Genomic DNA, 13,048 nt, shown 5'->3' with positions numbered 1-13,048 from the left:
GAGGCAATAGACACGGTAATTAAAGAATGAATTAGGTCTCATCAAAACTTCTTGTGTGAATTTTTCTGAAGTGGCCTATCAATCTATGTCAACAATGGTGAGAAACCCCCCTCCATTTATGTGTTTGCAAATTAAGTAGTCATCTTCTTGATTGGGGCGTTAGGATGGTAATCCTGCAACTGAATCCATGCGCATGGACTCTCATGCAGGCATGGAGCCCCACAGATTTCAAGGGGACTCTGAAGTAGGCTCAAAGATCTGCCCATGTGGATCTAATTGTGGCCTGTTTATACACTGAGCACATTTAATCTTGCAGATGCAAATTATGAAGCTGGGACAAAATCACCTTAAAATGTATCCCTTAGTCTTATTACCTTACGTTGGGTTAGGCACTGAAGCGATCAATCATATAATTATATCATATAGTTCTCATCAGACTGTTCAACAATAATTGAAAACTAAGACATCTTCTGTGAAACTTTCCCTTTGTTGACATACTCTTTCGGGATACTTCTGTTGTATTTTACACTTCTTTTTGGAGTCCTGATTTATCTGAGTCACTGAGAGGGCACAGTTTCTCTTTCCATTCTGTTTAATTTCAGAAAAAACTATTGTTTCTCCAGAAAGATTTTCAGTGTATCAAACAGTGGAACAATGCTTTCTGTGATTGAAATTTGTCACAGTAAAGGAAGTTTGTGTATAGGCCTGCACCCCATTTGTACCCAAATTGAGGCTCCAGCTCTTGGCTTGAGTTTCTCAATCCTAAGAATTGCAATAGGGGAGAAATTTTCTCTCTTACACACATCTCAGTGACTGATGTAACCTACATGGACTCTGGAGAAGGTTCTCCATATTATGTATGCTGAATAGGTTCCTAATAATAATTCATTGTATTTATATAGCTCCTTTTATCTGAGACTCTAAAAGCACTTTACAAATATTAATGAAGTCTGACAACACCCCTGTAATATTAACTATAACTAAATAGACGTGGATAATAGTCACAATGAAAAGTGAAACTACTCTGTTTTCTTTATTTCATTACCAGTTCAAAATGGGCCCATTTTCTGAAAATTTAACTATGCTTTCCATAAATCCTTGTCTTGAGAATAGGCCTCTTTGCCAATGCATACAAGCACTTTTCAGAAAGAAAAATGGAACCATTCTGAGTGAAAGGAGGATTCATATTTTGAAATTCAAAATATGGATTTGGTGACTTTTTTTTTTTACTGTGAAAATTGTCATTTCATTTACCCTTCTGGAAAGGTGATATGAGGGAAATAAAATAAGAGTAAAATTTTATAAACAATTTTTCTTGGGTATCACAAAACTGTAATATGAATATTCTTAGAATTGGGAAAACAGAAGTTTCAGACCAAGGTCACACACTGACACTGTGATAGAGCAGAAACAGAACCCAGAAGTACCTATACGTTTCTCTTTATTCACAATATAGGAAAGGGTTTTAGGTTCCAAGAAGCTCACTCTCATTTTTTTTAGTGAAAATACTCTGAGAGAAATATCATGTCACTGCCTGAAACAGGATAACAGACTAGATCAACTAATTGTCTGACCAGGTTTGTCAGTTCCTGTGTTCTTATGTCTGAGTGAAAAACCTTAAAAGGAGACAGCTGAATTATCTACTCTTTTTTTATTTAATTAATATTTAAGAGCAAGATCGTGTGCTCAGTGCTGTACAATATATAAAATGAGGACAGAACCTACACAAGGAGTCTCCAATTGCAAAGTTGAGATGTGACACAGTGGAAATCCCAGATGAAAGAAAAACATGATTTTTAATTATTATGAACGTCTGTAATGTGGAAGAAGTGAGCCTTTGGAAGGATTCAGACATGGAGAGGATGATGGCTTGGTGAACTGGGATGGGACAGATATTCCGTAAAGAAGGGACGGCCAGGAAAAAAGGGATGGGACTGGGAGGAGGAGACAAATTGACAGGGTTTACTCTCTTCCTTTGAGATTGCCTCAACTTCTGCGGTTGGCAATAACTCAAGCATGCAGTTTCTGTGCTTGTTTCATTGAAATTAAGATAATTAAAAGCAGCATTTTTTCTTCGGCATAGTAAAGTTTCAAAGCTGTATTAAGTCAAATTTCAGTTGCAAACTTTTGAAAGAACAACCATAATGTTTTGCTCAGAATTATGAACATTTCAGAGTTACAAACAATCTCCATTCCTGAGGTGTTCGTTACTCTGAGGTTCTACTGTATCTGTGATGTTTTATTGTCTAATTGGCCTACAACAAACTACCACTGCACCAAATAGGCTGCTGGGGACCAACATAATATCCTTCTACTGAAGGTACGGAATGCTTTACTGAAGGTACTGAAGGTGACCCTAAACCTCTGACTGCCAGATGCTGGGACTGGATGATGGGATGGATCACTCGATAATTGCCCTTTTCTGTTCATTCCTTCTGAAACATCTGGCATTGGCCACTGTCGAAGACAGGGTTCTGTGCTAGATGGACCATTGGTCCATCTAGCCCAGAAGTATGACCATTCTTATGTTCTTATGGAGTTCATACTCCTAAAAATGAGTCTTGTGAAAGGTAGTAGAAAGCCTTGCTATTTCTGGGTCTGCTTCAGAGTGAAAGAACACTTTAGTTTGTTTTCCAATTTCTCTTGGCGTCTGACCATACCATTTCCTTGTGCATTGCTTCCTCTTCCTGAGATGTGAATTCTTCTTGTTTAACTATTGGCCCAGTCCTGAATTCTCTACAAACACAACTCCTATCATAGGTGCTGGACTAGAGGTGCGGAGGTGCTGCCGCACCCCCTGGCTTGAAGTGGTTTCCATTATATACAGGGTTTACAGTTTGGTTCAATGGCTCTCAGCACACCCACTATACAAATTGTTCCAGCACCACTGACTCCTGTGGAAGCTTGGTGGGAGTTGTGTATGCAAGGAATGCAGGATTGGATCCTATATTTGCACTCTCATGGTGTGTCCTAATTAGTTGGTCATTGCTTTAACCCTCTGAAGTGTATGCTATCCTGACAATTTCACTGTGGGAGAAGTTATATATAACTTGAAAGGAGAGAAAAAAGGCTAATCCTAATAAAAACTAAGCTGGGCATCTTCATACTTCCTGGCTTAATGTTAACATCTTTCTCAAGAAAGAGAGAACAAGATGTTAAGGGAATATTAAAGTGAACCACATAACCATGAAAGTACTTTACTTTGTTAAATCGAATAAGACTCCTTCAATTTCCTGCTAAATATAACCTGTTAAGTACCATGTCATTAAAAATGTATGTAACAAATGCTCCAGAGCTACATTTTGATAAGCAGTGATGCTGTAACCACAGGGGAGAGAATCTGCAAAACTACAGATGGACCTTTTTCAGACCCGGAGATCCAAACCCAGCCCAAAACAATGGGAAAGTTTTAGATTCAAACTTCTTGGCTTGGACCTTCACAGTATAAACCCAAATTCTGTGGGTCAAGTTTGCATATTGTAGAATATACTGAAATAAATATTTGATTATTGTACGTTAGCCAGAAAGTATGGTCTTAAAGATCCATTGATGTCTTATAGAAAATCTTTAATATTCTATTTGGACTGTTTTCCTGCTATAATACTTTTTTTAACCCCCCCCCCCTTTATGATTAAGAATATTGTGTGTAAAGAGGATCTTTGTGTTTTAGCTTTAGTTTCTGTTGCTTTTTCCTTACTTGGAAAAAAAACCCCAAGATAATTGGCTGCTGAAGAAATGATTATGGTGTCGTAAAGAGAAGACCAGTTTAAGATGCAGTACGGGGACATGCTCCAGCGTTTAGGATGCTTGGGAGACCTGGGTTCAAGTCCCTGCTCTGCCACAGATTTCCTGTGTGACCTTTGACTTGGCCCCTCTGGGTCTCCTCTCCCTCTGTAAAATGGACATAATAGTACTTCCCTACCTCACAGGGGTGTTGTGAGGATAAATACATTAAAGATTGTGAGGCACTCAGATGCTGTGATAAGGGAGCCACGTAAGTATGGAAGAGCTTGTCTACCTGGGGAGTTAGCTTGCAGCAAGCCACGATGTGAATTTACAGTGCACTAGCTTGCCATGTACTTACTGCCTGTGTTGGCCCTGTTATAGCGCACTACAAGTTCTGCACATCAAAGCATGCTACAGAACTGATTCAGCAACCCTTGCACTGAGTAACTCTTACATGTGCAGGTCAATTACCTTCAATAGTTACACTAAGTGCTGCAGAATTTGTTGCTATGATTAAGGTAGTATGCAGCTGCAGAGGGGTAAGCAGTAGTAGCACAGCCAGAATTGGCAATGGTAACACGTAGAGGAAGGGGACCAAGGATAGTCCACACAGATGTCAAAGTAACTGTGGGGTAGAGACCAGAATTCTTCATATGTCCTAAGACTCCTTGTGATTGCAAGTCTGCTGCCCCTTAACATGATCATGAGTCCCTCCCCCAAGAACTCATGTGTCATATCTGTGTGTAGAGGGGTTTTTTAAATAATAATTTTCCTTCTTCCCTGGGTTTTCTGTGGAAACATATAATCTCCCACCAGGAACCGGTGTATCTCTAAGGCTTACGCTATTGCCAACTCTTGTGATTTTTTTTTATTGTGAGTCTTCCACTATTTATGGTAATTTTTCCTCCAATCCCAGCTCCTGGAGTCATGGCATTACTTGAGAATCTCAGATTTCTTTTAAACAAAAAATTAAGTTTCTCACCCTCATGGAGGTGGAGAAAAAGCTTGAAGATGTGATCCAAGTGCACTCTGAAGGTTCAAAATCAGAAGGCAAATAAAAAGAACCCACCATGTGTTGTTGTTGTTGTTAAAAATCTCATTTCATGATTTTTTGGGGCCCTGAGTCAAATGTTCAAAAATTATGAGGCTGGCAATACTGGACTTGGTTCTTAACTTTGGTCACTTTAAGATAAACCCTTAATATTGCTGTGATATAGGTTGTTGTGTGTCAAACTAAAGTGTTCAAAAACTGACCCCGAGGCCCAAAACTATTCAGTTGAGGCCTGGGTCTGAGGTGTGATGTATTCTGTAAACCTTTGGGGAGGATGTTTGGCTAGCAGCAAAATCGGTATGAACACACTGCACCAGCCAACCTCTTTCTGATAAGCCTTAGCGCACACCTTCAATTTTAATTCTGATACCATCAGAGTGAGGCGCAGTGTCCCTTGCCCATTCCTCTTAAGGTCTTCAGTTGCTTTGGGGGGAACTGACCCGCCAAGGCTGGGCCACTTAGCAAATGTAGCATTTGCGAGATGGGAAGTAGGCTATAGGACCGGTGAAGATTGGGAGCTTTGGTGAGCACAGTAGACCAAAATATCCTGCTCATTCTGCTTATAGAATCAGCTACAGCATAGCCACTGTATCTAGCTAGAACAAACATAGCTGTAGTACAGCCTTAAGGGTTCTGACCCCTATTACAGAGGTGAGAAGGAAAAAACAACTTCCAGGGCAACTTCCCCTGCCTTCAGCCCCATTGACCATTTAAAAAAACAAAAAGAAAAGGCAAGTGAACTCAACTCAAGTGTAGCAACTCAAACATTGCAGCATTGTGTTGGTGCCTAAGAACCTAGGGTGACCGGATGTCCCATTTTTATAGGGATAGTCCCGTTTTTTAAATCTTTTTCTTATATAGGCGCCTATTACCCCTCACCCCTGTCCCGTTTTTTCACAGTTGCTATCTGGTCACCCTGTAAGAACCGCTCTGTGAAATGGGCTTGAAATGGACTAGAAATGAAACTGAAACTGGTAAGTCTGTTTATATTTTCCAGGCTGAGAAAAATGCAAAACTAACCACAGAACAGAAATGAGATTTTTAAAATTCTATTTACTGTTTACTTTGTGTTTAAAATTCCAAGGCGTGTGTGTGTAACACACACTCTGCATGCCTAGTGGTGGGGTAAAGTATTTGCTCAGTGCTGTTTCTCAATTATAGTTCTGATAACTCTGGATGCCCTGTTTGGTTGTTGATGTCCTTTGCAGTGGATTTTGTTTAACTTTGACTAGTGTTCCTGTGTCCTTATGTGAGCTTATTACAGGATGGGTAACATCACTCATTCATGGATACACACTGGCTACTGCATCTTGTTTGGAGGGGCATGATCGCAGTAAGGGTCCACTGAACCATTTCAGTGGATTTTCAGTCATATATCTTGTCTTGAGCTCCCCTTGTATGATTTGGGATGGTTTCCATACCTGTAGGTGCCATTTCTTTTCATCCACAGTGAGGAATGCAGCCTTAACTTAAGGGGACATGTCAGTCAGGATATTCATTCTGGTCTGTCATGTCAATACGGCACAATCCAGCTTGACACCTCAGACCTCTCTTCTCCTTTTCCCAGTATAAATTGTATGTATACTCTTTTCACATCATGCTCAACCTTATCTAGTGGGAAGAGGCAGGCTTCTAAGAGGTGTAGCATTACATACAAAAGAGACACTTTTTGGAAGTGCCACCTGGTTTACATGTAGCTTACTCTGTATTTCCGAGAACATACTGGGCTGTTTTATACTTTCCTGTGCTAGTCATTTTTACTTCTCTTGACTGCAAAAGTAAATACATCACACAGAATAAAATAAACTGAAGGGCTTAACTATGTTTTCTTATTTAATTTAACAGTGTATACATTCCTACATATCAAAGTTTCAAGGAGCAGAAAAAGCATTTAAAAAATAGGATCACATGCTGCCTTCTGCTATGGGGAGCAAAGAAAAATGGGATGTAAATACAGAAGTAGGGAGGAATGTCTTCATTGCTTACTCCCACACAGAGTAAAGTTTGTGGAGGAATAAGGACAGTGTAATGAAGGACAGCAGATGGGGAAGGGCTGGTTTGTAGGAGCAGGATGCCGTTCTCCATAGTATCACCGCTCTGTAAACCCCCCAGCTGTGTGAGTAAGACGGTATTGACTCATATGACCATACAGTGGTTGTCCCTTGCCCTAAAGATAGGCTTGGAAGGATTAGATTTTTTTACTGGTAAATGTGGATTCCGCCTTACACCCACAAACCAATGAAAATGCATTTCCATTGACCATCAAAATTTACGGATGGGCAGAATAAGAAAAATGCTTCTTGAGAACACATTAGAGTTTGATTTAAGGATATTTGCTTTATATATTTTGATGTGATGTTGACAATTTTGTGTTTTCAGTTAGATAGGTTTAACTTTTTGAATCTAAAAATCTACTCATTAGATAATTGTCTGGACCCTCCTCCCCCCCTCCACCATTGTCTGACAATCCCCCATAATTTCCCACAACTGTAAAATTTAAATAGATAAAATAAAAAAGTACAAAAAATATACATCGATAGTAACAACTGAAATTATATTTAAAAAATGAATTTTTCCAAGCCTAACTATATGCATCCCCATACCTCTGCCCTGAGTGAAGGTTCATGTGCTGCCTCAAGTGGCCAGGCTATGGCTTTCCCACAAATAGCCCTGTCCTCTGTCTTGATCTGTGTGCATGCAAGATATTCATAGTTTGAGGCCAATTCGCATAACTTGGTGACCATTCCAACCCCAGGACCATGAATGAATAGAAAATTGGTGAGTTCCCTGTTGCTTATGTTCTATCTGTCTTCCTTAACATTTTTTTGAGCGCCAAGCAAACAGGAAGTTGTAGCAATCCATAGGTAAAGTACTGCATTCATAGATATTCCTGTTATTGTTAGAAAATACAGAGCAGTAAGAGACGTTTGTGGTGAATAAATATTGCCTGAGCACAGAGACCATTCACTTCAGTAGGTTGACTTAGATATGTGTGGAGGACTCACATAAGCAGGGCTGGCAGAGTTGGGCCTACAGTGAATACTGATGATGGTTGGGGGGAACCCATGGGCAGCAGGTAATGGAGGCTGGGGGGGGGGGGCACTAAGCCTCCCCAAACCTCCGCGAATGCTCCTTGCTGCAGTCTTGGGGCCTGGCCATGGCGGGACTCAGAGCTCCTCTGGGCAGCTTGGGCCTAGGGCTCAGCCCTGGCTCGCCAGGGCTCGGGGTTGCTCTGGGTGCTGGCAGGCTGGCCCCAGGGCTCGGGGCTGCTCTGGGGGCTGGCGGGCAGGCTCGGGGGGTGGAATGGGGATGGGGCTTTGAGCAGAAGAGGCAGGGAGGCTAGCCTTCCCCAAGAGGTGGTCCATGCACTGCCCAGGGGAGAAACGAAGGGCTTAATTCCACGTAGTGTTGGATTCTACATTCCTTGTGTAGCCAAAACTCTAACTGAACGAAGTGGAGGGTTCTAGTGCTTGAGGAATACATACTGAGCTCTCACTAAACCTGGCCCTGATCCTTCAACCACACACAGGTAATGTTATTTATAGGCTTTTTCTATGGAGTTCGTCACTCAGTACCTGAGCACATCACAGACATTAATGAATTTATCCTCACAAAATCACAGGGAAATGCTATTGTCCCCATTTTACATACAGAGAACAGAAGCACAGAGTTATTAAGTGACTTGCCTAATGTCACTCTGCAAGTCTGTGGCAGAACGAGGTATTAAATTCAGGTCTTTTACATCCCATTCCAATCCCATGTTCCTTATGAACATGCATAGTCCCATTAATAGATCAGGTCTTTCACTCCTGAAATTTTGCTGTGGGGAAAAATTACTAGGCATACATATTACTGAGGTAACGTTTCAGAACACAATTAGCAGCCGCTTTTAATTTCCTTTTACAGACACTAAGTCCGCTTCATGGAAAGGAATTTATTCTGGGTTCTTGAGCACATTTAATCATTTTAAATCTACTATCATGGCTACAGCTGCTAATGTCGTTATGATATGAGTTGAAAGAGTTAGAGGGACCAATGCAATACTACTCCCAGATAGTTGATTGTGCTGGTTAAGCACTCTCCTTTGTCAAATGAACAGTTGAGGTTTTTTGAGGTTTCTTTCTGTTGCAGGCCACCTTTGAAGACCTTGTGATCCTACGTGAGGAGCCTTGATCCTAGAAGGTTTGCACATTCATAGATTTTTAAGGCCAGAAGGGACTATTAGATCATCTCTTCTGATTTCCTGTATATCACAGACCATTCAATTTCATCCAGTTACTCCTCTACTGAGTCGGATGACTTGTGTTTGACTAAAGCATATCTTCGAGAAAGGCATCCAGTCTTGATCTGAAGATATCAAGAGATGGAGAAACCGCCACTTCCCTTGATGGTATGTGCCAGTAGTTAATCTCCTTGACTGTTAAATATCTGTGCCTTATTTCTAATTTGCATTTGTCTGGTCAGCTTCCAGCTATTGGTTCTTGTTATGCCTTTCTCTGCTAGATTAAAGATGTAAACCCCAAGGACTGAGGCAGGATAAGGGAACTGTATGTTTAAGCAGTAAGATTCCAGGAAAGTCCTGAGAGCGACAGGGAAACAAGAGAGCTGCTTCTTGGTGTCTGGGCCTTCTCTGAGATTTTTATCCATGTGTATACTTTGTGACCACCTCTGTTTAAGGAAACAGAACTCATGCACCTGTTGTAAACAAACTAACTACACTCAGAAAATACCCTGGAACTCTGAATCACCCATTTTTTCTGCAAATGGCAAACAGGCCCCCAAATCTATTACCACTCAGCAAAGGAGTCATACTACCATCACTGTAATTTTTGTAAACACACTTTTAAATAAAACTCCTAGGTTAAGATCGTCCATTCCAAATTTTTGCTTACAGTGCCTTTTTGTTTGTTTGTTTGTTTGTTTGTTTTAAATCCTAGATTCACGCCTTATAATGGAAAAAATTCTGTGGTAGTGGTAAGATTAAGCAGGAGACTGCTCTTACGTATAATTACGTGTTGTTGGCTTGCATTGTGCCTTACATGATTTTCAGAGAAATATATTTTGGAGTGCAGTATGAGCACTGAACAGTTATAGAGTAAGTTTCCTGGCAAGAGTCCCAAGGTGCTAAGCAGAAAATGGTTCATAGAGATCAATTGGGCTGGTGGACAGGCTTTTTGCTCCCTTGTCAATGTGGGTATAGAGTTTGCTGTTCTAATGTAAGCAAGCAGAAAATTCAGTCTTCAGGCTCTAGGCTTTTTAACTGAGATAAGAGAGCATCACACCACTGGTAGATTCCTATCATTAAATGTTCTCTCTACTTTTCTCAAACATTAGCACTGATTTTCATTCATCCTGAATGTCCCATATAAAATTTTATATCTAAGTCAGTGAATATGCTACATTCCCTCTTAGACATTAAATCAAACAGCGTGAATTGTTTGCTGCAAAGATTTTCTCTTTTAGTGTCCATACGGCTATCTTCTTTAGCATAGATTTTATAAGTGTCGCAACTGACTTTTTTGACAAGAAAGGCAGATTCCCCCTGCCCTCCAGTCACATCTGAAGAAAACTACCTGCAGTGCTCAATGCTGACAAATAATATTAGATTAGGATTTTATATTCCTTTTGTCGACAACTTTAACACTACCATAGACAGCCATACATTATGGCAGTACAACATGCTTGTGGGTGAAAAAAGCTAGTTCTTTTTTCGCACTTTCAAAAAAGCATACAGAAGCAGTTCCTCAGTTGCAAAAGAAACTCTAATTTTTGTTTAGTTTTAAACCCAATATTTTTGTACGTTTCAATTAACAATGTCATTCCAGATGAGCACTACTTCGGAAACATCTGTATAAAGTGGAAAGATCATTCTATCCAAAATATTCCTGAGATGCCATTAATAGATAATCCTACATCTTTAATATATAGAAAATGAAGATTTTCAAGTTTAATAGACCAGAGATGATGAAATTTAATAAGAGTAAATTTAATAAGGGTTCTATGTAACTGTCATTAGGTATAAAAAATTGATTTACATGGAAAACATTATAGCATACTGATCGCTATATGGACACATCCAAGAATCATGGGGCCAGTTCTTTGAAATGAGGGGTCTCTTTGCTAACTTTAGAGGGGAAACTAAGTTAATTAATAAAAGTATAAGCAATTTACAAATCACTTCTGAGCATGTGCAATAGATATCTATTACAAATTCTGTAAGGTAAGGTCTCCTCCTCAATGCAAATCAATAGCCATATTGCTCACCCTGTGTATTTTATGGGATGCATCAATGATGGGAAATAACACATAAAAATTTACATTTAATGAAGAAATTGGGAATGGAAGCATGGTCAAGGTATATACCTAACTCAATGCAGAAGAAATTTAACTTTTTTAAATTTCCTGACTTTTGAGTATTAGATTCTGCATCTCTAAGTTGGCAATAATGCATTTTTTTTCACTCAATTACTTTTTATCAACAAAAAGGAAATATTCAGAGCTATTTCTTCTCTGCAGCCTACAGGAGATAATATCCTGAGGTCTTTCATTGTAATCAGTCTTTATGCAAGCAAATGCCCACTTATCTTTTAGGGTTAGACAACACAGACATTATCAGCAGATTTTGTACATTTTAAAATTTCATCTTTGAATGAGCTACTCTGATATCATCATTACACCAGGTAAATTCATTGAATCATAACTGCAATCAAATCTTTTTGAAAGGGGAGGAAGGGAAGAATTTGGGCCTACACTAGCAGCCACTGGCTTAAAGGCATTTTCTACTGCACATGCTCAGTCCTATAATTTCCATCTTCCAAAACCTTATTGTAAAACAAGTATTGTTCAAACTGAGCATAACATGTGCTGCTCATCAGGATCTATTTACATAGCTGCAACACTTGCTTGGGGGTGCCCAGGAGTGCTAGCCACCTTGTTACCCTTCTGCCTCCAGCAAGAGAGAGACTTGCTTGTGCTTAACTGGCTCAGCTTCCTGCCACCACCAGCCTGTTAGCTACCCAAACAATCTCGTCAGGGCTATGCCGACCCATCCCTTTGTCTTACAGGTTATCAATTGGCGCACCCCAATCCCTGAACCCCCTTTGAAGCATTCCCCTCTAGTGTCCAGCACTGTCAGTGGACACTCACAGAAATTACTAGGCAAGCTGCCCCTAAAGGAACAGTGCCCATACCCGTCTGTTTTGAATTAATTGAGGATCAGATCCCATATAACATCACAGCGCTGAAATATATTTATAGTGAAAACATTTTATTATCAAAAGATAAGATTTAAGAGATAGTGAGTAAGAATAACAAGTGGAAACAGAAATGGTTACATATAAAACAAAATATAACACATTTCCTAGAGTCTAAACTTAACTTGAACAGACCAAACCCTGTTGCTTTAGGTGAGACAAGCTATCTCCCAGCGTTTCCAACCAACATGGCCTGGATCCTCCTTTCATAAATGCAAAAAGTGCTGTTCTTTTTTGGTTCCTCAGTGAAGGATATAAAGATGTGTCCTTTTACCTTCTTATATCCCCAAAATTCACTGTTTTGTCGTCAGAGTCAGGATGATCCCTCAGGTTTATTCCATAGTGTGTTGGTTCCATGTTGCCATCACAGCCTCATATTGGCATCGTATGGAAATGTACTTCCATTGTGTTGCCTTACAATACTTATTTTACATATGAACCAAGGCAGACAGATGAATATACATCACTCTGTCTGGCAAAACCTGCTTGTCAACCTTTCCTGGGACACATTCAAAAACATATTTTCAGTACGCATACACAAATTCTTAAATATCCATCCAGCGATCCGTCTTGCAACAATTATGAGGATCAATATGACACAAGCTTTTATTAGAGATATCACAGGAGCCTTTTGGAGAAATATTGTGAAAGCGTGTGTTGAATGTAATGAGTTTGTCAGGCCTGATAGGAGTTGCTGTTATAGAACAATGAACTGTTTGCCAATTGGCACTGAGGGATTCTTAGGGTCACAATATCAAATATGAAGCTTCCAAACCATTTTTGAGTTGTTCCAGTGAAAGTAAATCTATAACTATCCTAACAATTGATTTATACTAGGGCTGTCAATTAATCACAGTTAACTCATGCGATTAACTCAAACAAATTAATCGGGATTAAAAAAATTAATCACAATCAATCATAGTTTTAATCACACTGTTAAACAATAGCATACCAATTGAAATTTATTATTTTTTTTTATATTGTTCTACATTTTCAAATATATTGATTTCAATTACAA

Source organism: Terrapene carolina, unplaced genomic scaffold (assembly GCF_002925995.2).
Source record: "Terrapene carolina triunguis isolate 2854851 unplaced genomic scaffold, T_m_triunguis-2.0 Scaffold68, whole genome shotgun sequence".
In the NCBI taxonomy this organism is placed as follows: domain Eukaryota; kingdom Metazoa; phylum Chordata; order Testudines; family Emydidae; genus Terrapene; species Terrapene triunguis.
Note: the sequence above shows the minus strand (reverse complement) of the source record.